A 26,408-nucleotide genomic window follows, 5' to 3' on the forward strand; every position below is an offset into this window, starting at 1 on the left:
CCATAAATAAGGGTCACGGAGTCTACAATGGTGATCCTAAAGAAGCTAAGTAAGAAGGTGAACCAAAGGAAAAACGCATAGTTATCCTCTTGGCTATGGGAAATAGTCCTACTTTTCATAGAGTTCTATTTTAACTAACCATCCAATTCTTTGTTTTCTAGTTACACAAGCTTTATTTTACTTATGATATACACTGAAATTTGTGAACACATTTCCCAATACCAAAAAGAGCTTGAGCTAAGTCTTGAAACCTAACTGCTTTTTTAAATCACTAGCCTAAACCATAGTCTGTATGGCCCCTTAAGAGAAACTCGTAACTCCTAACTGTGTGACACTTCCTTGTTCCTATTTTCTTCGTTCCTCAGCCCTCACTATATCAGGAGTAGGGACAACACCTTATCCTAACTTTATCTATATTAATTTTCTCACTAAATTAACCCATATAATAATCCTTACTACATTTGTTAAAAACCCTTAATCATCAAAATTCTATTTAAACTAACACTATTATTGTATAAAATCATTTCAGTTAGTGTATCTTAAGAAGATATCATCTTTATAAAAATCCACAAGTAAAAATACCCTATAAAACATTTCCATAAGATAACTGCACTACATTAAAGGCACTGAGGATCCCCATACCCACTCCCACCACACCAGATACCAAAGAAACGGTGGAGTGGCAAACATGCAAAGGCAGAGGCAAGAGACAGTCTGTATCCAAAGCCCTTGGGGCCTTGCCTATCTGGGATTTACCCATCAGTGCTTTGCTCCTGGTGATCTGAACTCCTGAAGCTCAATTGATGTCTACTGCTCCTCTCTGACATGGCCACCAGCAAATTACAGGAAATGTTAATTTATGGAGATAATATTATTTTAAAATTATTTTTATTTGACATTAAATTTGATGAATTTACTATTATTTGAAAATCCATTTTAATCCTCATTTGCATCAAATAAAGAAAAAAGCTAGTAGTCTTTGGGAAATATGATGAACAGATGCCAGGGCAAGCAGGTCAAATTCTATGGTTAAATTACCTTTCCTCCACCATCAGTTTTCTTTTCTTCAATAGGAAAAGAAATGGCTTTACTCTATAATATTTAGCTTAATTATAATAAAGCATACTAAATTAAATTTGGTTTAACAGGAATATCTTACCAAATGTATTGAAAGTTTGCATTTTAGGCACAGAATTTATACTGATAAACTTCTTGGAAAAGACTTGATAGCAAGAATATTTTACTGAAATATAAAGCCTCTGTAAAGTCCTCTTTTCTGTATGAATGAAGGCATGGATAAAGACTAAAATGGACAATTAGGCATTCGATATAGTTTGTCTGTTTTAGCCAATGGCGTGCTGTGTTGCTTTTGTACCAGGGAATGATCTAATATGATGATGTTACTACAGTTGAGACGTATGCATTCCCCAGGCCATCAGAACAAAGAAGGTAATAAGTTGATACCTTATATAAGAATAATTAAAGGAAGAAGGCCCAGTGCCATCCTGATACCCCTTTTAAAAAGATTTTGTTTATTATGTATGCAGTGTTTTTCCTGATATTCTTAATTCAACATATTGTTCCGTGTTAAAGAACAAAAAGAGTTTATGGAATGATGTATCCTGTTGTTTTCAGACTACAGAGATGTGGGTCTTTTACTCTGTGTTTTTATATTGTGTCTCTTTGTATGCTCTAATTTGCAACTCAGTAAAGCTAAATCAATTCAAAATGTGTGCAGGTAGCATTTGGGAAATCACTCCAATCATTACAGAGCTTGAAGTGAATACCTGCATTTTTCCATATAGAGCAAATTATTGTTTCCAATTATTCACTGCTCTTCCCATTGATAGTATTATAATATTACTACTAACTTTATTGACATAATAATTAGCAATCTGCATTCCCAAATAGAACAAAGGAGGGATATCCATGTGTGTTGTTGAAGACTAATCAATGGTGTCTGTTTATTGCTCTGTGGCTTCTCCATCCTGGTATATCTCACCATCCTCAGGGATCATTTCTTTAAACTTTCCTGCGGTTATAATTGGTAATATTATATCTTGCCTAATTTTCTTTTTCTTTTTTCTTTTTTGTTCTCACCTATTTGCTGGTTTGTTGGCTAGTTTAATTATTTCCTTACATTTTACCCTTTGCCTTATTTACTCTTTGAATATTCAATTTTGTGATTGATAATTTCTTGGGTAGGTTTCTCTTTGCCACCTCTATTTAGATATTTATTTAAGTATCTGTGGCTTCACTGGACTAACAGCTGTGTAACTAATGCAATTACTTCTATATCACCATTACTCCTCACATGAAAGGGCATCTTCCACTAATGAAGGCATAAACCCATTCATACCATGTCCATTCCTCAAACCACTTGATTTTCAATTTATGGATGTATAATCATTATAAATGCTATTTTAATTTTGTGTTAGCATACATTCCCTTCATGGACTAATTGTTCTGCACTGTTTTGACTTCTCATCTTTTAACTTTAGAGAATACTCCCTCCATACATTTGTCCTTTCTCCTCACCATGTTCTTTGTTTCCTTTGTTTTGATTTGTAGAAGTTCTCTATAAATTCTGGATACTTATGTTTTGTCAGTTTTATGCACTGCACATAACTTCTTCAAGTCTGCTGTCGTTTTTAGCTTGTTTATGATGTTCTGGGTAACAGATGTTTTAAACTAATGAATTCACATTCACTTTGCTTTTCACTGTGTATCCTTCCCTTTCCCTTTCCTAAAGAGACCTCTCAAAACATGAGACTGTAAAGATGAGTTACATTTTAACATCAATATCTAAAAGTTTCACTTTGTACAATTGGCATATTGTATGCCAAGACTTAGTTTTGTAAGTAAAATCTTCCTGTTTTGATGGATGAATCTTTCTCATTTCTGACACTCAATCATGACTGTCTTGACAACACTTAATTCCCACTTTCTATATGGCATGATCCCCAAAGTTCCAAGCTCTGGCTGACTTCCCTCCCCAAACGTCTGTCATTGAATTTCTAATTATTATTTTATTTGTGAACATTGAGAAGGTAAAAATAATTTACTAATTTATATAATTTCCAGGAGTTAAATTACTGAAGAGAGGCAGAATTAACATAGAGCATTGAGAGTATCTCTCTCTTAGACAACAGAACTTGTAAACTGTGATGAAGGTGAGGCCGCTAGACAAAATTGACCATTATTGATATGAAAAATAGTATCCTAGGTGCCTTAGTTAGGTTCACTATTGCTGTGAAGAGACACCATGACCATGGCATTTAATTGGGGTGGCTTACATTTTCAGAGGTTTACTACACTGTCATCATAGTGTGACGTGGTGGCATGAAGGCAGATGTGGTACTGGAGAAGAAGCTGAGAGTCTTACATCTTGACCCACAGGCAACAGGAAGTGGTCTGAGACACTGCTTGTGGCATGAGCATATATGAGAACTCAATGCCAGCCTCCACACTGACAGACGTCCTCCAACAAGGCCACCCCCACCCCAACAAGCCTCACTTCTAAAAAGAATTATTTCCTTTGGGAGTCTTTTGTTTTCAAGCCACCACACTAGGCTTGTCACATCTTCTGAGCTGTATTTGCAAATAAAGAATGAATTCATATTTTAATATGAAATCACTTAATTTTTTAAAATTTGAAACTTTTTAAAATACTCAAGTGGAAATTTCATATATATGCTAAGACAGTGTTTATCAACAATTTTCCCATTATTACCTCCCCAGGGGGATATCATTTTACTAAGAACATTTTCATAGAAATAAGTGAAAATGAAGTCATTTATCAGATACTAGTGATTAGTTTTAGGGATGACTACATATCTTAGTGCGATCCAATAAACTTTCCCATGATGTTAGTTAAATTTTTTAATAACATATAAAAACAGCTTAAGGAAGGGTATGCACAATATAAGTGCACACTCCGTTTTAGTAGGAAAGACATGGTAGCAAGAGTAACTTCAGCTGTGTCTCCACAATCACATGCAGGTTCCTAGTATCTCTAGTCAGGGAGACAAAGATGAGTAGTGGTGGTCAACTCAGTCTTCTTTTTATTCAGTTCAAGATACCTTCTTCTCCCCTTTTCATTCTGTACATTGGATGGGGCTGCTCTCCTTAATCTGGAATACCATCTTAGTTACACCTCTCTGGAAGCGCATCTGTAGATATAACTGGAGATGTGGTTTCATGGTGATCCTAAAACCAATCCTGGTGACAATGAAGACTATCTATCAAAGGCCCAGTACCCAGTAGCACTTTTCACTTTATTAGGTAAAATTGTAACAGTTTTTTTAAATTATTGTTGCATAATATGTAATTGTTATTTTTTCTTCTGAGATATGTCAAGAGTTCTTTAAACACAGAAGTCTTACTGTGATCACTGTCAAGATCATGATGTGTGTTCAGTAACTGATTAATAATGGGAGACATCACAATTACACCCATGTTCTGAGAAAAATGTTCACTTATATTATGTTCTTTCTGAGCATGAACTATTTCACCCACAATCCCCAGTCTACGAGATTTTTTCTACGAGTAAGAAACTTTTACTGAAATCAAAGTTCAATCACTGTGCTTGGGGTATGATTAATTCTTTTCAAGTAGTATCCGGTCAAAATGGCAAAGATAATGGTTTTGTTGTCCTAAGAGAAGCAACAAATGGCTTTGAGAACTGCAGAAATGGCTTCTGGCTGTTAGGTGAGTCCTGTCTCCTTACAAGAATCGGCCAGGCGATGGTAGCGCACGCCTTTAATCCTAGCACTTGGGACGCAGAGGCAGGCGGATCTCTGTGAGTTCAAGACCAGCCTGGTCTACAGAGCTAGTTCCAGGACAGGCTCCAAAGCTACAGAGAAACCCTGTCTCAAAAAAACCAAAAAAATAAAAAATAAAAAATTGTTAAGGTGTAACCACTGCAGACTTATGTTAGTGGTACCCATCACAGTTCCTGAGCTGCAGTCTTCAACTAATCCCTTCCCATAGATCCCTTAGAATGAGCTAAGGCTCACTACCTGATCTGGAGCAGAAATGATAGTTATATTTATACCTTTTTACTCCTGGGAGCTTGTTTTTCTGATGTTCAGACTTCTGATATGTAAAATAGGATTACTCATGGCATCAACCTGAAGGTGAGTATCACAACTTGTAGAATATATATGCTTTGAATCTATCAAACATATATTTTACTTCCACTCTCACAAGTTGTAGAATATATATGCTTTGAGTCTATCAAACATATATTTTACTTCCAATCCTGCAACTGTGTGGCCAAATGACTTGAATTTGCAATAAGCTAAGACCTCTCTGGGCAACAGTAATTTGTATTCACTTTGTTTTTCAGAAGATTAGATGAGATCATGCTGAACTATCCTGTGATATGATTAACTAAATTAGCTAAAACTTCCTATGTTATAAAAGGCCAAAGATAAATTACTTGTCAATTACCATTATTATGGGTTGCTTTGCTACAACTGCCTAAATCCCTGTAAATATTCAAATGCTGTGAAATACAGTTTACATACTACTTAATTTCAAAGCACCCATGAGAAAAAAGTGTTAGCAGATTATTCCTCCCAGTAAACTGTGTATGATGCATCTTTGGAGATTACAGAACCAACAATGCCTTAGTCAGAATCAAACTGATTGGCTGTAGATGCTTTGCCAGAATCAAATTGGCCATAGATAACACTAAGGGTCACTCTAGTGGACCCACACACAGAAAAGACCCATAAATTACAAAAGGAGAATTCCTGCATAATTAGCCTTTATGTCTCTATTTGCTGAGTATTCATATCAGTGATTTTTCCCTTTGTATATTTCAGCAGCTTTATAAATATATAAAAGTTATATAAAAGTTTTATCTTTATAAAGCTTTATAAATTTATAAAGTTCTGTCTCTTTCTTGCTGCCTCAATTTTCTGACATTGATGGTCTATGTGCATACACAGGTTAAGTTTATTCAAATGTCCTTGGTAAAGCATTTAGATATGTCTGCTTTAGTTTGTTTCTCTGCATACCAAAACTGAAGCCCTGAAGTCTGGACTTGTTTCCTGTGCGGTCTGAGTGTGTGTTTAGAAGCCTGCTCATGAGGTTCTCTGATAAGTCTGTGTGCTTAAATTGTGTTAATTTCTGGATGATGCCAGTTTCAAGGGACGTTACTGCTTATCTTATGCTCATTCTAAGGTGTATATTTATATTCATATCAACGTGTATCATCGAGTTGACCACGAGGGGTTGGTCCACCCACTGAGGCAGTGTGCCTGATCTCTTTGGGAGCTCACCAAATCCAGCTGAACTAGGACTGAAAGAACATGTGCTTAAACCGAACTCTCTGAATGTGGCTGATAACGGGGGCTGACTGAGAAGCCTTTGATAATGGCACCAGGACTTGTTTCTACTGCATGTACTGGCTTTTTGGGACAGTAGTCTATTTGGATGCACACCGTCCTATGCCTGGATGGAGAGGAGAGGGCCTTGGACTTCCCACAGGGCAGGGTACCCTGCCATCTCTTAAGACTGGAGGGGAAGGGCGGAGGGTGAGTGAGGGAGTGGGAGGGGAATGGGAGGAGTGTAGGAAGTGGAAATCTTTTAATGGAAAAATAAAAATATATATAAAAAACTCAAAATGAATAAATATTCAAAACTTTTTATTAAAAAAAGACAGTCAGAATAACTTTAACTTGAGCATCTATGTACCCAATTGTATAAACAGGTCCATGAACAATGCATGGTGGAAATTATAAATTATTTCTTTTTAAATTGAACTTGATAGGCTATTCCTTAAATTGGTTTTGAGAGAAAAGCTCATTACAAGTGACAGGTCAAGAGGCAAAATGTTGTGCATTTAACACTGTCCCTAGAGATTTATTGTGAAAATTTGTACCAGTAAAGGCATTAGATCTTTGCAACTCTTATGGAAATCTGCAGTCTGCTTTCTTTAAATCTGGCATTAATTATACTGTAGGGAAAGGAAAGTTAACTTGAATACTTTATTGGGCAAGAAAAAAATTATTTTCCTTTTTCTTAGGGACCAAAGAAGGAGTATTCTCAGAAACTGGAGCTAAAAGATAGCAATCCAAAATTAACAAATAAAAACAGTAAAGAGATTTCCCCCTCCCAGCCCAAACCTCTTTCCATTCCAGGAGACACTTTTCTCTTTTTATGAGCACATCTGTCTAATTAAGCAGATGTAGTGCTGCTTTAATCTCAGTATAAATACTTCAGAGCACTGCGGGTGCCTGGCAAACCTAAAGAGGATTTATTAGACTAATAAACAAAGTGTTTTATTTTTATAAAATGCATGTTTTACAGATTTTCTTCCAGGGAGTGTGTCAAACAAAGAAAATGATCTCAATTATAATTGAAATATGAAAATTTTGAAATCACAGAAGTTATGAGTAAAAAGGTGTTTGCCAAGTCTGAGAGGTAGAAAAAGCAGGGAGAAGGTGGCAAAATGATACAGAATTTTAGTTTTAGTAGAAACAGATTACAGAATCTAGTGTGCAGTGTGAGTAGACTCAATTGTGTTACTTTCATTTTCATCATCATTAGATGAATTGTCACAATGTATCCTTGTCTATGTGTGATTATTTTTTATTAATCAGTAAATAATAAATAAACTAATAAAAACAAATTTAAAGAAACAATGTAGCAATGTTATAAAATTAAAGAGGATGAAAGGAATATAAGAAGAAAAAATGCTGAGACCCTATATATTTAACTACTGAGAAAGTGAGAAATACATGGGCTATATAACAGGCCTTTGAAAATGAGAATACAGTAGGATGCAAAGATGGATGAGATGAATCTTTGAAGTGAGAGACTAAGTGATGACTTATATCAAACTTGCACCTGCTGTGAAATAATGCTCTTGTATACTGTAAAGATTTGTCACTCATATTTGTTTAATAAAATGCTGATTGACCAATAGCCAGGCAGAAAGTATAGGCAGAACAAGCAGACTAGAAGACTTCTGGGAAGAGGAAAGACAGAGCCACAGTCACCAGGAAGATGCAGAAGAAGCGAGATGAGAATGCCTCACTGAGAAAAGGTACCAAGAAACATGGCTAAACATAGACAAGAGTTACGGGTTAATTTAAGCTGTAAGAGCTAGTTAATAATAAATCTGAGATAATATGTCAAACAATGTATAATTAATATAAGCCTCTGAGTGTTTCTTTGGTTGAATGGCTGTGGAACTTAAGGGATAGAAATTTCCAATAACATACACCCCTATGAGCTCCCTGGGTATTTAAACCCTGGAAATAATGATCATTAATATAACCTGGAACATGGTTAAAAGAAGAGATACATTAGATTCCTTAAAATTCTTACTGTATACTAAGGTGATAAAAGATGTCAACAAATATGCCAGGAATAAATGAGTGACAGGTATGGTCTGAACAACTTGTTAGATCTGAAAGACTATATAGGTGGCCCACTTCAGTAGAACTAAAGCCAAAAGATCAACAAGACAATCTCATGAGTATCTACATTTCTCAGAAAGGAATGATGTGAAAGGAAACAGTCCTTAAAAGTCAAACTTTTAAAAAGATAGAAGTAGTATAAAAATATATGAGTGAGTATATATTATCTGGGCTCAATGATGAGCATCCTTACAGATGGATAGTAGTGTGATAAACCCCTAACCACTGAACTGCATAACATCAGCCATGCTGTACAATTTATAATGGCAATTTGGTTGAAAGAGAAAGGATAATCTAAAACAGCAATAAATATGTAGATTGTTTTCACACATTGTCATTGTGCTTTGTATGAGGATCCTTGCTTCATGTTATCAAATGCCTAGGTAGGCTAATTTATTAAAGTCACAATTTGCAGGTAAGAAAAAATAAAACTCTAGAAACTATTTGTCTAAGGTTGTATGACTAATGAGATGGAATTAAATAATCAATGTTAAGACAATTGAGGATATAATTCATATGGCTAACAAACACATTTTTCTTCATAACAATAGTATCAGACACCAATCACTTCAAAAGATTTGAAGCACTCATGAGTAGAACAATGACAGAATTCAGTGGAGACATTTGGGTGAAAGCTAATTGAAAAGTACATTATCTTCATGAGTTCAATACCATACCCTAAGATATTTAAGAACACAGCACATGGAGTTGTTGTAAGCTTAAGAATCACTTTCTGAAAAAGCTAAGATTGTTTGTTTTGCATTTTTTTGAAAAGAAAAGAATGGTTATATCTCAAAGGTAATAGCTGCTCTTTCGTAAAACAAGATTTTATTAATTATTTGAGAATTTTATACAATGTATTTTTCTCATATCCATTCACTCCCCTTTCCATTTTCTTCATAACCACTCCCCACTTTCCTGTATTGATGATATTAGCTGTTTTCATCTTCTTGAGAGGACTTGGAAGACAAAGGCAGGAGAAGTGAAGAAGTAAGCAATAGAGGTATTTATGGAGGATAAGAGAAAAGAAATTAAAGGAGGAAGGGAAGAAGAAAGAGGGAGGGTTAAAGGAAAAGTAAGAAGGGATGAGAGAGGGAAGCAGAAGGGAGGATGAAAGAGAACACAATTGAAATGTTCATTCAAACATTCTTAACAATTTATTTGAAGATATTCCCAGGAAATTGTAAACTTTAACTCAAATGTAGTTTCTTAAAATTAGATGTTGCTTGCAATTTGTTTTGCCTTTGGTATGATGTAGAATGTATACTATTTCTTTTTTTTCAAGTTTTACCCGCATGTGTTCGGCGGATAAACACTATGAATTTAAGATGTTTAGTATGTAAATTTCTAAATATATTACCTATGAAATAATTATTGTACCAAAGCTAATTAACATGTCAGTCACTTCACACTTTCCAACATTTATATTTCCACTGGTGATTATATCTGAGATCTTCTCAGCATTCCAACATACTACACATCAACAGATTTTCAATAGATCTTAAAAATGTGCTTATAAATATTGTTTTGAGCTGGGAATTGACATTTCCAATCTTTCTCTTTCTGTTAGCCTCTGAATCCCCATTGCAATCTCTTTCTGTGAATTTTGCTTTTCTAGATTTCATGCTTTGTTTATCTTCCCCACTACCCAAAGTTTTCCCACTTTTATCCATATTTTAACAAATGGTCATATAATAATATATTTTCATGACTTAATATTACATTAGTAATATAATATTATAATAACATATGCACATATTATTAGTTTAACCATTTGTCTATCAGTAAAGATCATTTTTCTTGATCTTCATAACTGTGAATAATGCTATAAAGAAGATACATGTATCTCTTTTATGTACTGTTTCCTTTGATACAGAGAAGGATTGGGGTAGCTGGGCCATAGTGTGTTCTATTTTCATTAATGCATTGTTTTGAGGAAATACCATGTTGATTTCCATGATTGATTCCAACAATCAATTGGTTCCAACAATCATATCAAGGTCAACAGGATACCTATTTTTTCTTCTCTATACACTCACCAATATTGTTTATCTACTGAATAACTATGACCATGCTAATAGATATTGAGTTATTTCAGAATGATTTTTAAAGAAAATTTTGATTTTCTGTTTTTTTTTTCTGTTAAATTCAATGACACATTAGCTCATTCCTAGTAGACCTGATCCTCAACACTGTGTTTTTAATGATGTTTCTTAGTGTTCAAACAATTAGATTGAGGTGAAATTAATAAGTCTGACAGGCAACAATGTCTTTCAACAAATAAATAGGAATCAAAACAATGACTTCTCTTTGATAAAAATTAGAACAGGCTCAATTTTGAGACACTTTTCAGTATGATTATTCAGATTAAAAACATTGTTTGAGTGGTTTTCAATATTAGCAATTAATTTAAAAATTCCCCAGGTAATTTTAAGAAAATAAAGCAACTGAGAGCTTAAAAGACAACTTGGCATCTCAGTTTTTCTAGAAGACTCAAGTTTAGTTTCAGACACTTGTGTCAGGCAGCTTACAAGTGCCTGTTAACTACACACACACACACACACACACACACACACACACACACACACACCAGATATACACACAAATGGAGAAAATATTTTTAAATCTTTCTTTTTTTTAAGAAAAGAAGTTATGAATGTAGAGTTCTTTTGAAAGTTATGTTTCTACTTCCTTTCTCTTTACTGCCTTGTTAGAACAGTCCGACTCCTAAACTGAAATTCAAAGCCTCATGATAATGTCAAACCCCAGGGCTAAGAAACATTGATACCAACAACCGTGTCATGAAATATCTTCTCTCCGTTTCAGGAATGACTTCAAGTTCAAATGCTAGGGTAAAGATAATGTGATAAGATAGAACAAATAGGTTCTATATTAATCAAATCAAGAGAGTCAGACAAAGACTTTGTTAATCTATGATGATGAGAAAATGGACAATAATGGAGGCATATGTTTGTATTTTCAGTGTTTTGTAGATTTAAGAACGGAGCTTTTGAGTTGAAGACCATCCTGAGCTACACCATGAGATCTTGTAACCAGTGAATAAAGACATAAAACAAGAATGAAAATGTTAAAAGAAATGTTCAGAATTCAACAGAAATGACACAAAAAAATCTCATTTTCCAAAAACTGTAAAAGACAAGCTTTGGTATCTGCCGGATTGTCTTTCTGCTAGGTTCCTAATGTGATAACAAGTCTATGACATGTGTAGTAACTTCAATACAAACACTGAATTCAAACGTACAGTCTCTCAGAAAAGTCACTTTAGAATATACTAGCATTTTCTAGTGGATTATTCCATTCTGTGCTTAGAATTCAGGGCATATCTATGTTTCAGAGTTTTTGTTTTGTTCTTTGTTGTTGTTCTGTTTTGTTTTCGTTTTGATACATGATTTCTTTGTGTAGACTTGGCTGTCCTGGAACTCACTCTGTAGACCAGTCTGGCCTTAAACTCACAAAGATCCACCTACCCCTGACTACCCAGTTCAGGGATAGAGGCATGCACTACCACTATGATGTGAGTTCATAGTTGTTTAACAAATAGTCCTGAAAGAGCAGGCACACATTGATATAAAACAGATATGCCTTACTGGCTTTGTTCCTCTGATGAAATGTCACCATTATCCACTCAAAGAATGTTACAGGTGAAATTAAGAGTAGGTGGAGGTATAGAAGTCCAGTAAGCACTTTTGAGTAAATCCTGCAGGAAATTAAATATAATTCCTACCTGGAAGCAGGTTTCTTTTGAAGTATTTTATTTCTAGTAGTGCCAATTGTCTCTTATAGTCCTATCTCAAAAAAACATTGAAATTATTCTGTCTGTGTGATACCATTATCGTGTATGGTAGAAAGAGGGCAAGACAATTGTCCCCAATTTAAAGCCAGCATGGGCTCTATAGTGATTTTTCAGGCCAGTCTAGATACAGCGTCAGACTTTGAAAGCAAAACAAAGTAAAATATTACCATTCATCCCTACTTACCTAATCCTATATTATGGAATGCAGGCTAGAAGTACAATGTGCTTTTAAGATCCCCATTCTTCTCGCTCTTTCCAGTGTTCCAGAACTTTTTCCCCTGAAGCCTGCACTGATCTTTCTGACCATAGCTTTTCAGTAGTTCCGAGACTGATTCAAGTGTAACCAGTTATTAAAAGTATAGAGCAAATGCTTCCTCCTGATTCCTAAATCCACCCACAGCCCTAGCTAATTTAAATATCTTTGACTCAAGCGCAATAGGTGGTATAGATGCAAATTCTAAGCCTGGCAGTGTAATGTAAACTCCCTGGCCTAAATGAGTCATTTTTGTGATCTGAAAATAAAGTGTTAGAGTTTTTCTGACTTGGCTAGTGAAGTCTTCTGATTTTCACACCCCTCCACAATTCAAACTCGAACCATCAAAATGTTGTTGGCATTCACTGAGGAAAGTTTTCAAGGAAAGTAATCTGAGTACTCACAGTAATGTCTCCATAGATGTCCAAGTAGTGACTTTATTGGCAGTTTCAAAGCAACATTTTGGACATGCCCCAAAGCAAGCAATTCTGTAAAGTGAGATTCAAAGTCTGATCAAATTGAAGTCAGCTACAAGTTGACTTCAGTGTGACGAGCCTGTGTGAAGAAAGCATCAGGAAAATAACACAGCTTTCATTTATTCCTGGCAACAGTGAGCTTTGTAACAAGTGCCAGTTATTTTCTGGAAGGTGCTAGCTGTTGGAAAATTTCTTCATAGGAAGAAATTTAAATTTCTTTCCTGCTTAGGATAAGCTACTTTTCTCAGCCTGACCTGGGGTCAAAGCACCTGAAATTACAATTTCTAGAGTCTATTTTTATGTCCGTGAGCTTCATAGGTACACTAATCATTTCATCTTCAGATTGACAAATAGCTATATTAAGGATATCAGTAATACGTCTGCCATGAAATCCAGCTTTCTCATAGGGAGAGTGAGTGACCTTGAAGAAAATTTACATCATACTTTCAGTTCTGCCCCATCCCTCCAACATCACCACTATTAATCCTTAAGGTAGCATTCATTGCATTTATTAATTAACCTTTAGAAGATTAAAGTGCTCTAAGGATAGTTTTCAATTAAAATATGAACCAAATCAGTTGTCTCAGTGGTAGGTTTCAGCTCAGTGTTAAAATTGCACTGTTTCCTTCTCGTTTACTCCAGTTTCTCCTCACTCTTTTGAGCCTGTTCTGTACACTCTCTTCCACCTTCCTGGAAGAACCCCTTCTGCCTCTAAACCCCTATGTCTGCTGTCATCTGATTTATTTGTGAAAAAAACTTGCTTTAGATATGCTCACTCTCATAAACTAAAGTTTTTATGAACATCTTTGAATTTATGCAATTTGGAGGAACCTGCTATGTCGAGGGAGAAGATGCTACTGATAATTCAATGTAGTCTTATAAGATGAGAATGTGTTTCTAGAACCTAGTACTTAATGGCTATCATCATTTAAATGTTCAAACATCACCTAAGAAGCCTGACTAGAAAATTAGAGTAATAAAATATGAGCTTTGAGCTTTAGCATTACGTTCCTTAGACCGGTGGTTCTCAACCTTCCTAATACCGGGACCAATCAATACATTCCTCAGGTTGTAGTGGTCATAAAGCATAAAATTATTTCTGTTGCTACTTCATAACTGTAATTTTGCTACTGTTATGAATCATAGTGTAAATATCTGTGTTTTTCGACAGTCTTAGGAGACCCCTGAGAAAGGGTCTTTCGAACCTCCAAATGTGTCCCTATCCACAGATTGAAAATCATTGCCTTAGACTAAGCTCTTACTATTTTAATACCTGAAATACCACAAGTAATTGTTAGAGGCTTTTCAAAATCTCAGTTTCCTGTCTTTGAAATGAGAAATATTGTCGCAAAATAACTGGCACAGTTTTATTAGGAGATGCAATGCCTCAACAGATACTTAAGAACATGTTCAACCTCCTTAGCTGTCAGGGAAATGCAAATCAAAACAACTCTGAGATACCATCTTACACCTGTCATGTTGCAGGAGCTCCTTCCGCTCCTTCAGCCAATAGCCGCTGAGATACCAGCCGATTGGGGCGTGGTCTCTCTCTCTCTTTAAAAAAGCAGCCACTGCCCTCCACTTGCTCTCTAGCTTTTGACTCTGCTTCCTGAGACTAGGCTCCTTTCCTGATCATGCAGAGGGCTGTTGTCTGGGATGGTGATCTGTAAGATTTTCCCCTTTAAATAAATAACCATTCTATTAATCATAATTCCAAACTGGTGTGGGATTGTTTGTGAATTACGCCTTCACTGTCAGAATGACTAAGATAAAAAAAAAAAAAAAAAGATGATAGCTTAAGATGGAGAGGATCTGGAGTAAGGGGAACACTAATCCATCGCTGGTGGGAATGCAAACTGGTGCAACCACTTTGGAAATTAGTATGGTTGTTTCTCAAAAAATTGGGACTCAACCTACTCCAGGATCCAGCAATACTACTCTAGGGAATATACCCAAAAGATGCTCAAACATACTACAAAAGAATTTGTTCAACTATATTCATAGCAGCATTATTTGTAATAGCCAGAACCTGGGAAAAAAAAAAACCTAGACGCCCCTCAGCTGAAGAATGGATAAAGAATGTGGCATTTAACTTCTCAGTGGAAAAAAAATCAGCAATTAAGGAATAAAACTATACTGTTATATTTATAGAATCACTATTCACAGTAGCCAAAACATTACATGAACAGATAGATGAATGAGAATGTGACATCAATATATGATGGAAGTATGCTCAGCCAGGAAAAATAAAATTTCATTATTTGTGACATGGAGATATTTGGAAGATTTCACATTAAAGGAAGCAATCCAGACATTAACAAAAATATATTCCACATATTTTTCCATGTAAAGAAATGATAAATGAGTAAAATGATGAATATGCTAATATTCTGTATTTTGTCATTAAGCATTGAATTTATGAATCTAAATATCACATTATACTCTATTGATAGGCAAACCTTTTTTTTGAGCCAGTCAAAACTAAAAGGATTGCTAGCATGCAGAAACAAGCAGCCCCTGCCCACTTCTTGAGTTATAACCACTTTTAAAAAACTACTTTTCAAGTTCCTAGCCACTCAACCAAAAAGTCTAGATGTTAAAACCTTTGCTTCTAGTCCAGTAAGTACTTGAATAAACCTTTTTCAGAGGATGACCTCCTCCAAATAATAAACCAGATCATTTTTTCAGGAAAAGTGTCAATTATGGCCATTTCGGAAGATGCAAGGTTGAAATAATAGGATAGCTTAATTGGAAAACACAGATGCACAAACAAAAAAAATAAATAAAAAAACCTGTCTAAGTCTTCCTTAATACTGGAAGTTCATAAATGTCCCCAGAGTTTATGAAAGTTGTGACCTATAGTAATGGCCTATGAGAATACATTCATCAAAAACACATAGTGTAGGCTCATAAAAATAATTATAAAATGACTTGGGTCTCTTTATGTATTTCTTTTAAACAAATATCATAGTAGTCACTTCTATGCACTCTGTGATCCCCTTTTAAAAGTTTCCCACCCCACTACATTACATAGGCAAATCTCTACATACATGAGAAAAACAATTTTCTGTAAAAACTCTATAATAAATGGGGGAACAGTGGCTTCCCTCCCCCAATTCCTCCGCTCCTTGTCTCCTCAGAGGCTTCTTGGGCACACAGGATAAGAAAAGTGATTAGAAAAGCAGAGAAAAGCCTCTTTAATCCTCATGGGAATTGAAAAACATAAAATTTATCCTTATTCAACAATATCCAAAAGATATGAAGACCTCAAACAGTTAGACATCAAAGAGACAAATAATCCAATTAAAAATCAGGTACAGATCAAAACAGAATTCTCAGAAGAGGAATCTCAAATGGCCGAGAATCTCTTAAAGAAAAGTTGATCATCCTTAACAATCAGGGAAATAAAACTAAAAATGACACTGAAATTTTGCCTTACACCTGTCAGAACTACTAAGATCAAAAGCACAAGTGACAGCTCATGTTGGCTAGGATGTGGGACAAGGGGAATACTCCTCCATTACTAGTGGGAGTGCAATCTTGTACAGACACTATGAAAATCAATATGGCCGTTTCTCAGAAAATTGAGAACTGATGTACCTAAAGATCCAGCTATGCACTTGTGGGCATATATCCAAAAGAAACTCGATCCTACTACAAAATCCCTTGCTTAACTATTTCCACAGTAGCTTTATAAGTAGTAGTAGCCAGACACCAGAAACAACCTAGATACCCCTCAACCCAGTAATGGATAAAAATGTGTGGTACTTGTACACAATGAAATATTGCTCAGCTGTAAAAGCAATGACTTTAGCAAATTTGCTGGCAAATGGATGGGCTAGAAAAGATCATCCTGAGTGGGGTAACCCAGACCCAGAAAGAAAAGCAAACAAGGTATGAATTAACTTATAAGGAACTATTAGCCTAATGTAAAGGATAACCATGCTACAATCCACAAACCCAAAGAATCTAAGTAACAGGAGGGCTCAAGGAGGCAAGGCACATAAATATCACTGCAAAGAGGAAATAAAAAAAGACATCATTGTTGGGTGGAGGAGGGGTATGGATGCAGGGGTAGGAATGGGAACAGGAAGGATCAGGTTGGGGAAAGATGGAGGGACAGAGTACTGGGAGAGACAACTAGAATCTGGGAGTATCCCTGGGAAGAGCTAGAAACCTAGTGTGATGGAAATTCTATGAGGATGACTCTAGCTAAGACTCCAAGCCAAGTGGGATAGAGTGCCTAAATGGACCATCTCCTCAGTGGAGGAATTGGGAAACCAAGCCAGAAATTAAATCTTTAACTTACAATTTTTTTTCAGTCTTCAAGATGTGCTGGGGTAAAGGAAGAGCAGAAATTGTGGGAGTGGATAACCAATGACTGGTCCAGTTTGAGATTCATACCATGTGAGGGAGCTCATCCCTTAGAGCCAGGAACCAGAGACAAGATAGCATAGAGACCTAGGATATAACCAAACAGGACTGGCAAAAAAAAAAAAGTAATTGAAATGATTGCTAGTGATATTATGCTATACTCATAGATTTATGCCTGATCCAATTATCATCAAAGAGGCTTCATTCAGCAAAAGGTGGAAACAGAAGCAGAGCCTCACTGCCAAAGATTAGGTGGACCTCAGGGTTTCTTATGAAGGGTATTTCTTTTGGAGGCAGTGGTGATGGAGGAAGGTCATTGGTTGATTAAATAAAGAAGCTGCTTGACCTGATAGGTTAGAACGTAGGTGGGAGGAGCAGAATGCTGGGAGGAAGAGGAAGTGAGCTCAGAGACTCGACAGCTCTCCTCTCAGGGGCAGACGCCTCAGAGAGACACGATGCTCCACTCCTGCGGGCAGAGGCGAGAGCTCTGCTCTCTGAGGCACACGCGATGAAGCTCCGACCCAGGATGGACGTAGGCTAGAATCTTCCCGGTAAGTGCACCTTGGGGTGCGACACATATGATTGGAAATGGGTTAGTCCAGGTGGGAGAGTTAGCCGAGAAAAGGGCTAGAGCTAAAGAGCCAAGCAGTGATTAAATGAATACAGTTTGTGTGTTGTTATTTCGGGCATAAGCTAGCCGGGGAGGCGGCCAGGGTGCTGGAGATGCAACCTCGCCGCTCATATTACTACACAGTGGGGTTAAGTACAATACAAGAAAACCCAAAGTATCATTGTACTTGCCTCATAGAGGCTTACAGAGACTGAACCAAGAACAAAGGACCCTGCTTGGTACTGTCCTAGGCTTTTTGCCTGTATGTTACAGTTGTGCAATTTGGTCTTCTTGTGGTACTACTAATAGTAGAAGCAAGAGCTGTCTCTTCCTCTGTTGCCTGCTTTGGGGACCCTTTCCTTCTACCATATTGTCTCATCCAGCCTAAGAGGAAGTGCCTAGTTGCTCTGCAGCCTGATATGCCATGACTGGTTGACATGCATGGAAGCTCTGCTCTTTTCTGAGGAGAAACAGAAAAGGAAGACTGAATGGGGATGACTGGGAGGGCGGGGTGAGAGGAAAGTTTGATCGAGATGTAAAAGCAATAAATAATCAAATAAACAAAAGTGCAACATTTGCCTGACATTTGGATTTTTCATGACCTCATTATTTCATTTTACTCTCTATCCAGAAAGAGAGTAGTTGAAATATAGCACTCCCATTCCGTGAAACAATGGAAATTCCTATTCCAGTCTCTTTAATTCCAAAGAGTAATTTCAAGGTCTTATTCATTATCCCCATTAAGTGCTGAGTGCCCAAGAATGATATATGAGTTTAAACCTACAGAATTCAAAATAGAAGGGGACTGTAGTTTCCTTTGTATCAGAGTGCTGATAGTTGCTTAAAGAACACTGTGGGGTCATTTATTTCAATAGCATCTCATTTCCACTTTCAGTTTGCAGTACCTGGGGGGCTTAAGAAAGAAGTGCTGTAAGCAAATTTCAGTTGGTAAATATTGATCCATTATCTCTAATTTTGATTGGAAAAATTCTTTCTCCTCACTCTCCTGTTGGAGTGTGCTTAGATCATGAAGTACTGTCAGCACGCATAATGCCTGACTCCAGGATTTCCTTATCCTACTTCACCTATAAGTTAAAAAAAAAAGGAGTGTTGAGGAATTTTGTGCTTCTCTGTGCAAGGAACATAAGCCGTAAAACTATTTTATGAAAATTCAACAATAGTATTACTATTGGTCAATGTGATTTAGTTCCTTTTCTGATAGACCTCCTTCAAAATCATGGATTAGTTACTTACCAAGACATTGAGCGACTGACTTTCATTCATTAGAATAATTTCTACTTTTATAATTTAGGATTAATGGTGCCTAAGAAACTGAAGATCAAAGCAAAGTCATGTCAGTTTATTATTCCCCATTCACATTAGATTGTGAGCAGACGATACTGACAAGTGGTAAACCTCCCTCTCAGGGTAACATCAGTCTGGAAAATGCATCAAAACATGCATTAGGGTCAAGTGAATGAAGCCTTTAGATAGAAGATAAATTCAACAGAGACTTATTGAGAATAAAAGAAGGTATTTGCACGTTAACTGCATTTACGTATTATGGGGTATTGAACTAAAATAGTACACAATCAAAATATTAGAATAGGAAAAAAGATAAAACAATTCCTAGGGTTATGGGAGAAAAACTTGCTAAACTTTGCTTTTATGTATGTACACTATTTGAGGGTTTGTGTTTATTTTTCCCAGAAGTAACTCAATTTCCATCTTAAATTTAATACGGATCTTTAAGGAAGTCTAAAATATATTTGGTAGTAATGTTTACTCTTAGTTAAGTCAGAGTGATAAGCCAGATGAATGAATTTGAACTTTCCTTATGGGAATTGTCTGATGAACTATGAACACGTTGCTAGGAGACTAGCAATCATACCTGTGCCCTTTTTAGATCCTCAAGAAAAGAAGAAACAATATGCTAGTTCTCTGCAAACAGTTCAATAACTGAGGAGCCCACCAGGAGCTATAGCAGTTGAGAAGACTGTGGGAAAATAGTAAACGGCAACAGATTGGGTTTTTCGTCTCGAACTTTTTCCCAACCATCATTTATCTTCTCTAGTCCAAAGTGTACCATTGGCCGGTAAATACTAAAGACCTTCTCGTGTGAATAACTAGAAGCTTCCATGGCAATCAATTATAATTTTGACCTTTATGACCCCAAAAGAAGCCAATGAGCCTAAAGATGTATGATTTGTGGTTTGTACAATATTGAAGTCTCTGGGAAAACTATTTAGGCAAATTTAATTAGAAAACTTTCAATTGACAAGAACATGAAGGATAGCACATCCAAAATTCATGTGGTATTATGATCTTAGTGGGTAATTATGTGATGATTATCTGTCACTGCACAGCACATAAAACCAAACTAGGAATGTTGATTCTTTTCTTACCATTTCTGTGAGACACTAATAATCATCTAAAACAGATTTTTCTTGTTATGGAATAATCTTTTTGTACACTGTGAAGATGTCTTTTCCAAGGTGCCTTTCGATTGGCTTAATAAAAGGCTGTCTGGCCTACAGCTAGGGATGAAGTGGTTAGGCAGGGGAGACAAAATAAGAGGACACTGGGAAGAAGGGTGGAGTGGTGGGAGATGAGTCAGAGGAAGCAGGAGATGCCTATACTTTGTTGAAAAAAAAGGTACTGCCACATGGTAGAGCATAGATAAGAAATATGGGTTAGTTTAATATGTAAGAACTAGTTAGTAACAAGCCTAAGCTCTTAGCCAAACACTTATAATTAATAATATATCTCCATGTTGTTATTTGAGAGCTGGATGGTGGGACACAGAAAAGTCTGCATCCAAAATCCAGGGGCTATCATATTGTCACTAATCTTATATCCCTCAAATTTATTTTGAATCCTTAAAACTGTTTTTAAAGTATAAATTTTATCTTACAATTAGACTTTCTGTTTTGATATTAATGATCATATAAAATGCTAACTAATTCTAACCTTAGGCTTCATTGAAAACTTCCTATTTGCCTCAGTGGTGTTGAATGGGTATATGTTGGAAGAAAAACAAAATGCAAAACAAAGAAAAACCATTTTTTCTTTGAGTTGCTTTGGTTTTATGAACTTGAGATGTTTAAGATCCCAATAAAAATATTGTCTTATGGTTTGCTGAAAGGCCTTAAAATAATTCTTAGACCTAATATACAAAACTTGGTTCTTTAGTTGGTGTGTGTTGTAAATCTGTTTTTGTGTAGTGTTCAATAAATAATCTCTTCTTCAGGAGCAGGAGAGGCAAGTCTGATGGAAGTAAGAAACATCACTTTGTATGACTGAAGTGAAAAAGGTGAGTTAAATACTGGGTGAAAATCACTATTCATGTCTTGCCTGCCTATCTGAAGAAGCATTCTTATTAAAGGAGAATGCCTTATGAAAGAGAAAGTATATAACACCTCGGACTTCCTTTATCTTGTCTCAAGAACCCAGGGATCAGGCATTCACAGGCTATTTAGTTTAAGAAGGAAGAGATACATGAAGCTCAAACTGTAGAATGACAAGCAAATGACTTCTCAGGATATCTTTTTACATGGCTATGAAAAGTAGGATCAATCAGAATAGGAAATATGTGATGCACCTGCTCATGTAAATACTTAGTTAAAATTGCCTTTCTTCTCTACATGTAAGGTTTTTCCACCTGTGCCCCTGAAACAGTCCCTCAGTTTAACCAGGAATTATTTCTCCATGCTTTTCCAGTTTGCTTCCTATGTAAACAGCATCACTATCCACACATGTTCTCTTTGTTCATTTGTGAACAGACTTTCCTTCCAGTCTGAAACCGTGAGTTTAATCCCCAGAGCCCACATGGTATAAGGAGAGAATCACCTCTCACAAATTGGTCTTTTACTTCCAAAGATATATATTGTCACACATGTGCAAAACACAAACATGGATAAAGAACTAAATGTAAGGATAAATACATTATAAGACTACATACTTCATGAGTTTTCTGAATAGTCATCTGTCTCCCTCTGTCCATCTCACAAGCATGCACACACATCCTTCAAAATGTCAGTTTCTCATGCCACCCCTTCTACCATTTCTGTCGCCATTCTTCTCAATTACACAAGAGACTAAAACCTTTATTTTCATTCTTTTTCGTATTTCTAAGTGTTAGGAAAAATATACAGGAAGACAAGGCAAAAATACCTGTTTTACTACAGAATATCTATCACATGATTCTTTAAGACCCTTTTTCTGTACCTTTTCAGGGGCCCGTGATATTTTACTGTGTCAGTTCTAGACTATATAGTTCTGGAAAAGTTAAAGTCAAAGTATTAGAGTTGCAGAGTTCTTTCTGAAATTAAGGTTTCCCAATGTTTATATGAAGAGAGAGTTGAATAATGCAGAAATATAGAAACTTGACCTCCATATTGTACAGAGAAAATGATGCCTTCTATGGGAAAGAGAGGAACAAAAAGAGAGATAGAGACAAAGAGACAAAGAGAGAGAACCACCTAGTATTTATCAAAGAAATAAACGAAGCTGAGGTCAGAAATCAGGTCAGAAAAATGTAGTCACCTCAGAACATTTCTTGTGTGAGCATTCTGGTTCCTAAAGTAGACATACATCACTCTAGGAGAATAACATGACCTGTGTTCTTATGATGTTATATTATCACCCAGCAGGTGCCAGGGCTAAAAGATATTCTTTATAAGCAGCAGATTGATTTTACCAAAAATTAGTTGACTTACACCTATTCCATGTAATTACATGAGCACAAGAGCACTCAAAATTGACTGTAACTTCCAATAATAATCATCCTCATTTCTTTATCATTGTCTTTTTACGTCATATATAGAATAAGGAAAACCTTCTGAAAGTATTTAACTTTTGTAAGCTTTATTTTACTCTGCCACCATCTCATACAAAATGGAAGTCAAGAAATCTGTCCCCTCTATTAGTTCTGATTGAGATGGAAAGTGGAGATAAAGATTCAGGAAAAAAAATAATATCCTGAGCCAAAGGTAGCATTTTGTGTGGTCCCTTCATGGGTTCTAACTGCACTCATTCGAATTCCCTTTCATTTCTCACTCTCAGAGGTGTGGGGTGAAAGGGGATTAATTACAGAGTGCCATGATTCTGCTTGCTGACAGAATGTTGCTCATAAACCATAGATTGGGAATATATGTCCCTATAAAACAGAAAATGAGAAACTATTCTTTCCCTGAAAAAGATGGAAGGGAAGCTTTGCTCTATTTGAGCTGAAAAGTACACAGACTATTAAACGGGCAATCTCTTTCTTCATCAGTGGATATATGTCTTAATATAACAAGATCATCTTACCTTCTTAAAGAAAAATTTCAGGTAAATGTATGGTCCCACATGCACACATGCTGGGTATAAAAACACATTTGCACTCAGGAACACACATATACTCTGACACATATTCAGGGATGAGGACACACACACACAAATAAATGAATAATAAAATACAATAATTAAATTATTTCAAATGTCTCGAACTTTTCAATAAATATTATTTTTTTTAAATTTAAGACTATTAGCATTCTTGTGTTGTTAAACAACAGCTCTGTGGATGAATTTTATCTTCTGTCATAGGAAGTTTGTATTTGACAAACTCTATTGTGAAGCTGTCATCTGTAAGATCTACTTACTTATTGAGGCCGAGATCTGTGTAGAATTATTTTTTTTTAAATTCCAGGAATTTAATTGATCATTTGTAAGTGTTTATTGTTTAGATAAGAGACTGGAAGACAATAAAAAATGATTTTTAACTTTCCCATAGGAATCACATGAGGTAAATGTATAATACCTCCACACAAGAGCTAATTGTTGTCTTAAGCTCAGGTCAGATCCTGTTTAGTGTCTCCAAGACAATTCCTCTGAGGTTCCCTTAGTCATCCCTCAGATGAATTGTTTCTAAATCCACTCAGTGTCTTGGCCTATCTCATTTAGGTTAAAATCAGCATTCCTAGGTACTTATCCCAGGTTGATTGATCTACTTTTCCTTTTCCTTTAATTATTAAGATAGAAAATCCATGCAAACACTAAGTGGTATTCTTGTCTCCAACCCCTGCTTTTTTGGGCCAGTGGTGGCCAGAATCACATATTGCTGAATTGTAGCAAACGTTGCAAATGAGATTGGCAGCTACTTCCATGTGTGTAAGCTTACAGCAAATCTAAACGAAGCTAATTCGTAAATCTGCTGTGACTAAAGCCTGACCTCTTCTCATGCTTCCATATGTTGCCTTCTCTGTTTTCTCTTGGAATTGACCCTTTGAAATTCTCCCTATCTAGCAGTCTGCTTGTCATTTTCCAACAATTGTACTGATTGCTAAGAGATACAATATACCATGGACATGAAAATATCAGAGAATTAATAGGCAACATTAGAGAATATGTGTGCAGGAAAAGAAGATGGATGTGAAAATAAGGTATAAATAAAGCAGGAGAATAAAGAAAGTTAGAATATCTAGCTAAATTACTAATACTTTGCATATTTAATGCAAATAGCTTCATTCAACGACCATGGAAATACTTTGCACTGTTCATTAGTCCATAAAAAATCTACAATTTACCAGCTGTGTATCTCCGTAATTACCACAGAAACTATTTTTCCCTAGCCCATGTTCTTTATATATGTATATATATATATATTACTTTATACTATGTGACAAGAATTATGTTTAGTGCTGCTCAATAATTGACACATAAAGCAGACATAATTCTGAACTTTTGGGATTTCATTACAACATGGAAGATAGACATTGAACACAAAATTACATATTAATTTGACAGAAAGGAGATTGATGTTTCCAGTTAGCTCTAGACACATATTGTTTTAGGACAGCATCCCTCCATCACTTATTCTCTGTCCATGCTACACCTTGTATTTTGGATGATGACCTTATAAATTCACTTCTATAGCTTGCCCATTCTATAGTCCAGGGTACTAAGTTTCAGAGTGTTAAGGATAAACATTGGTAATTTTTCCAGCATACATTGCTGATGTTCTTGTTATATAGCAGACATAATAGCACTGTTTCGTTGCCCCATGAGCATAAAGAAGCTCAGAGAAAAAGGGGAACTTTCTCAACATCATACTGCAGGCCCTGAAGAAAGGAAGAATTTACTCTCAGATTCTTGTCTGGCATTTGTAGCTATGTCAACTATCATTGAGTAATAAGAGACTTGCAGAGGTGGATTTGCAGACCTAGGATTACACTTGGTAAAATTAAATGTGTATATCCATCCTGTTTGCCTGTTGAGTATATTCAGAAAGAGTTGATTTTATTAGTTGTTAGTGGAGATTGCTGGTTCATTTCCCAACTGATCAGACAAGAATAACCACACAGAAACTATATCAATTACAATGCTATTTGGCCAATAGCTTAGGGGGGTTCCTACCTTTCTCTTATGTCTTAAATTAACCCATTTCTATTAATCTGTGTATCGTCACAAGGCTGTGGCTTACTGGAAAGTTTCGGCATCAGTGTCTTCCTCTTTTGGCAGCTACATGGTATCTCCTTGACTTTGCCTACTCTCTGTTTATATTTCCATTAGTATTTCCCACCTGACCTTACTCTGCTAAGCCATTGGCCTAATCATCTTTATTCATTAAGCAATAAAAGCAACACATACACAAAAGGATTTCCCATGTCAATTAGTATTCTAAATTATAACATGAAAATATTTCGATTTGGGACACTTACACTCTTAAACTTTTCCAAAACATAGCCAACATTACCTTCAGGCAAATGAGGAAATACACATTGCTACATTTTTCAATTTACTCTTTCATACCTGGGAAGCCTTGCCTCATTGAGTCCTTTTGCACTGTCTCTGTAAAACTCCTCTTCTCTGCCAAAATCTTTTCCACTGTATTGCAATGTGGAGGCTCTTAGTCTGTAAGCCTCAGTCCTTGACAATTCCAGAGCAATGAGCTAATTTGCATACCTTTAATCACAGCTCTAAAGGTACTATTGAATCTCTCTCTTTTAGTTTGTTGTATTATCTAACTTTTCATTTCAGCTTTATGTTTAGTAAAACATAAATCAAGCACTTTTGTGTGTTTCGTAGTGGCTTCTATAAAGCTGGCTCATTTCATAGACTATGAGGCTAAAAGCAACACCTCCAACTTCTTTCCCAGAATATACTAATGAAAACTGTATGATAAAAATCGGAACACAGATGAAACAGTGAACATTTACAGATGTTTACATATGTAAAGGTAAAATAACTACTATCAGATTTAGCATAATGATGAAAAAGTGGGACCTAATGAGTGGGAAAAGTCAAAAATAAAAGTTCCAGTAGGGGGGGCTGGAGAGATGGCTCAGAGGTTAAGAGCATTGCCTGCTCCTCCAAAGGTCCTGAGTTCAATTCCCAGCAACCACATGGTGGCTCACAACCATCTGTAATGAGGTCTGGTGCCCTCTTCTGGCCTTCAGGCATAACG

The sequence above is a fragment of the Microtus ochrogaster genome, chromosome 8, assembly GCF_000317375.1.
Source record: "Microtus ochrogaster isolate Prairie Vole_2 chromosome 8, MicOch1.0, whole genome shotgun sequence".
Classification (NCBI taxonomy): domain Eukaryota; kingdom Metazoa; phylum Chordata; class Mammalia; order Rodentia; family Cricetidae; genus Microtus; species Microtus ochrogaster.